The sequence below is a fragment of the Mastigoproctus giganteus genome, chromosome 12 (genome assembly GCF_048544385.1).
Source record: "Mastigoproctus giganteus isolate SK-2022 chromosome 12, ASM4854438v1, whole genome shotgun sequence".
NCBI classification, from domain to species: domain Eukaryota; kingdom Metazoa; phylum Arthropoda; class Arachnida; order Uropygi; family Thelyphonidae; genus Mastigoproctus; species Mastigoproctus giganteus.
Window position 1 is genome coordinate 40,667,306 of NC_143586.1, and position 5,163 is coordinate 40,672,468.

Below are 5,163 nucleotides of genomic sequence, written 5' to 3' on the forward strand. Positions count from 1 at the left end.
CATCAAGGTGGAGCGCGGGGTAAGACAAGGCTGTCCATTGAGCCCAACACTGTTCATACTCTGCATAGAACCACTACTAGCAAAGATCAATGCTGCCAGCAACATAAATGGAGTCCCTCTCCCTGGCAGAAACCAAGAGGAATGCAAATTGCTATGCCATGCAGACATCACAGCCACCCTAAAGGACTACTCCTCCTACACAAAATTAAAAAGATAATCGAAGAGCATGGGAAAACATCTGGCCTCGAAATCAACGAAGCAAAAACAAACATCCTCCACATAGGAAATTGGCCTGAGACCACAGCCGATGAAGCCTCTATACGTATCTACGGCTTAAAATTGAAGAAAAAAATCGCACCCATAAAAGACAAAGAAATAACTAATAAAATAAAAAATAGCTTAAAAGACTGGAATAGGGGAACATTCTCTTTCCAAGCCAAAGAAAAAAATCATACAAACTACAATAGTCCCCATAATAATGTACACAGCGACAATCTTGCCAGTGGAGGCCAAAACCAGGAAAACTTGGGAGTCAGCTACCTTCAGATTCTTCTGGAACCACCAAATCGAGGGAGTCCATAGGGAAAAAGTTAAAGCTCCCAAACACAAAGGAGGATACGACATGCCTTGTATACAGACAAGAATTATCACGGAAAAAATAAAATTAACAGACGAAATATTGAAAAACCCAGACCACCAAGCTGAAAGTCTCACCAGGTACTGGCTGGGGACTGGAATATCTCGGATGCAACACACACTAAAGACAGGAGCAAAAGCAGAGACTCCGAGTTCGTATTACAAGGAGATTCTGGACACAATGGGAAAACTAGGGAAAAACCACATCCAACTAAATTTGGCCACAGAAAAAATCAAAAGCTTGTACCAAAAGATCCTACAGCCACAGGAATGCCAACCAGTCAATGCACAAACCTCAAACTGGGAAATAACGTGGAGGCGACTGCACACAAAGAACCTGAATTACCCATCCAGAAGAGACTTCACATGGAGGGCACTCCATCAAAATTTACCCACAATATCAAACTTGTACAAATGGAGCAAGACAAACAACAAAACCTGTCCCTTTTGCTTAACACAAGAAGAAACCCTGAGTCATCTGCTTTTCCAATGCCACATTACGCAACAAGTATGGAAGCATGTAAGTCACAAGTTCAACGTCCACAAAATTACAGAAGAAGAGGCTCTCTACCTGAACATTCCAGACCCCTTCACAGTGGAAAAACGACTCTTCCTATTTGCAATTCTAGAGATCAGATACCACATCTGGAAAGTCAGAAACAGAGCGATATATGAAGGTGGAGGAGTTACAGCCTTGCACATTCTCAGCTCATGCAGATGCTCCCTTCGTAACTTCTTCCAAACAGAATTTACTCTAATTGGAGAGGACCGCTTCAAAAGAAAATGGTGTCTACCACCCCGGCTGTGTTACATCCATGAACACAGAGTAACCGTGACTTTTTAGAATGGCACCCGTCAACAACCTTACGTGGAAGTAACCGGAAAAACACTAACATATTAACTCAGGGCTTACCCTCAATAAATAAAAAAATAATAATAATAATAAAAATAAAAAATAATACAAAATAAAAAATAATAATAAAAAAAAAATAATAAAATAATAATAATAAAAAAATAAATAAATAAAATAGGAAAAAAATAATAATAAATAAATATATATATACATACTATATTAAGGTTGAGGTTAAGCACCCTTGGAGTGAAATCTGGCCTTCAGGGAGTATTTCTGGAACAAACTTTTGAAAGCTACTACAGCTACCTCTTCTCACTTCCCCAAACGTTCAAAATTGGTCAGTTTTCTCTTCTCCTTTCCTTTCCTGTCCTTCTCACTTCCAACCATAGCTTCCACCCGAGCCCTCAGAAGTCTATGGGGGGAACCCCAAGCCAAGACATCGGCCACACCAATAGGCCTGAAGGCCTGCAGGTATTACGGACTAGTGAGGTGCTCAAGGAACATGATGGTAACCAAGTAACATATAAAGTACAGTTAAAGAGTGGACATGGTTGAAGCTCGATAATTGTAAGTTATAGTTGTGTATGCACCGTCTCGACCCTGGTGAGGCTACTTGCCTTATACCTTGGCCAGAGGAGTGCTTCTAAGAGTACTGTTAGGAAAAAACTGAGTTAAAGGTACACAAACAAGATCTGTTCTTATCAGCTTAATATCTGATACGGGCCCCATCGGGGCCCAAGATATTAAACTGATTTTTGGAAGGCGGCGAAGTGCTTGGAGCTTGCTCCACCTTTGCCACGAGTTGCCCTGGTATTGCACTACTTCCAGGGTCAGCTCACTTTACTAATCAAAAAATAGGCAAGCATATCACTATAATTTGGACTAAGGTTCGGAATTTTATGTATACATAACATAAATAAAGACAATGAAACTCATCTGTGGAATAGAAGCGTGTTTATTACTTCTTCATAATTTCAAAAAAATGTCATATTTTATACTTGGCTACATAATGAGATTCTATTCTATTATTCCGTAATTGTTGAGAAAAATGTTTAGTAAACAAGCCCCTTCTGCAACCGCACCCATGGGCTCCAATAATGGTGACGTCATGATTGAAGAAACGTCAACACGTAAAAAGCAGACGAGGGAGACACTGTAAAGTACAGCCATTATCAACCCACTGCAGGATGGAAGCCTCCTCAACAATTCATGCTGAGGGAAATGAATCATAATCTGCCACGCTGGTCCAGTGCAGGTTGGCAGATCGACCGTATTCAGCAGTCAGGGGTTTGAACCCCGGTCTACTCAAAGAGCGTGTGCTACTGCACTCCCGCTTCTGTCCACTCGGCTACGGGGCCGTTGTAAAGTACTGCACAGCAATAAACTCCAGGCTACTTTCAGGACTCAAAACACTACCAGAAACAGTACAACCAGCCTTTTCGTATCTCGACTGGATCCATGAACCCCTGAACTAGTCAAACAGGTTATATACGAAGAGCTGAATCTTATCACAGTTTCAACATTACTTATTAAGTTGTTTGGACCTAACTACTTCATAAACGAAACGGTTAGGTATTTCCTTTGGTCTGGTGGTCACCTGAAACCTGAAAGTTTCGGAACGTGTGATAGAATTAAACGATGCATTTATACTACCTGGGTAGTAGAAATGATGTAAGTGCAGTACCCAAGCATAAACAATCTCTTTCTTGCTCTCACGCATTTAGCCAAGAAATATTTCTATATTTATTAAAGCTACATCACCTTATAATTAGGAAAATAATGAATATATTTAAGTCTTTGCTAATTAATGCGTATCTAATACTGAATAACTTAAAATTGCCAATATCTTCAAAAAACGTATTTTGTGGGGGGGGGGGGGGCTGCTAGAAATTTTACGTTTAGGTTTCTTATAGCCAGAGGCTGATTTAACGGCGGGCGCACCGGGCGTCCGCCCTGGGCTCCGACTTCTGAAGGGCCCACGCAAAACCACAACAAATTAGTTGAACATATTAGTTCAAAAATTTGTAATTATTATTATGGTATTATTAATTATATTATACATATATTATATTCAAATTTTATTGGAAATAAAACATTAATAGTACATAATATTTTTTATTTATTTAAAAAATTGGTTAACATGTATTTTTATTTTCCCTGTCTCTCTCTTTTTTTTAAGGGGCCCTACATTTTATTTTGCGCCCGGGGCCTCAACCGACCTTAATCCGCTCCTGCTCATAGCCATGAACTTGGTTAAAAAATGAAAGAAACCATGCATTATTTTGTTGCAAAATATGTTTAGCTACATTCCCTGTAGACGGCGCTGATTGCTAGGCAACCATTAAGCAAATATCCTCCTTCAGACCTTTACCGAACGAAACACGCAGCAATCATGTTTTCATTTCTTCTTAATAAAATATCTTGGATTCAAAGAAAGGAATTATAAATGATATAGGTAGCAGTTGGTAGAGATCAATGGATAGAAAGCTTTACCGGTTATCGTAACTTTGCTTTTTATTTTGGAGAGATCTTTGTGGGAAACCCATCAGACACTTAGTTAAGGGAACAATAATTGATTTGGGCAACCATTCATTAGTATCCCATGTCGGCCTTTGAGAACGATGTAAAGTGTAGTATCTGTTCTTGTCGGAAATGGCTTTCAAACATAGGACTGCGACCAATCACATTAACTAATCTGCATTATAAAATCTATGCAAAGGTACTTAATAAAAGATTACAAACGCACTTAACAGATATTATCAAAAGTAACGAAATATATGGAATCTTAGGCAGAAATTTGGATTTTCAGAACAGGTTTTTGAGAGATCTCAGCGTGTACATTCAGCAGAAAAATTATAAAGCCGCCGTCATTCTTGTTGATTTTACCAAGGCTTTTGACAGACTTTCCCACAAATACCTTTTTGACATCTTAAACAAAATCGGGGCAGGCAAATCACTGCAAAACGGGCTCTGTATGAGAAAGCCACCACCAAGCTAATAATCAATGGAATGTGCTCTAAAACCATTACTTGTCAAAGAGGAGTTAGGCGGGGTTGCCCCCTCAGCCCAGTGCTATTCTCGCTTGCCTTAGAGCCATTATTAAGGTGATTGGATATGGAAAAAAACTATCGAGGTATTACGATGCCAGCACCCTGCAATCAATGCAGAAGTCTAGCATACGCTGACGATGGTGTCATCCTCGCAGAAGATGCAGATTCCGTCAGAAGATTTCTTCAGATAGCGGATAACTTCTCGAAGATTTCTGGGCTAGATATTAACCGAAGTAAAACAAAGTTAAAACTGTGGGGCAAGTGGGCAGACAATGAAATAAGCTTGCTTCCCACTGAAATCACAGTCGATCCCAATACAGTCAAAATATTAGGAGTACCTTTCACTGACAGACCCGTATTAGAAGCCAACACAATGATCAGGGAGTGTCAAGTGAGGTTGGACAAATGGAGCACGAGACTGTGGTCTTTCTGTGCAAGAGCAACCATTTTGAAAACTATTGTCATTCCCTACATCATGCACATCATAAATATGACAGGCATAAACAGAAGGATGGAGGATAAATTCCACAGATTGTTCTTCTGGGAGAACAAACACCAAGAAGTTAAACAGGGCACTCAATTTCTTCATCGGATAAAGGAGGATATCAAATCCCACATCTCAGC

General features: G+C 39.7%; 1 pseudogene; it reads left to right on the forward strand.

The window, feature by feature from the left end:
- The first annotated feature begins 2,125 nt into the window (after positions 1 to 2,125).
- LOC150076938 (U2 spliceosomal RNA) lies at positions 2,126 to 2,333 on the forward strand (annotated as a pseudogene).
- The last annotated feature ends 2,830 nt before the right edge of the window (positions 2,334 to 5,163 follow it).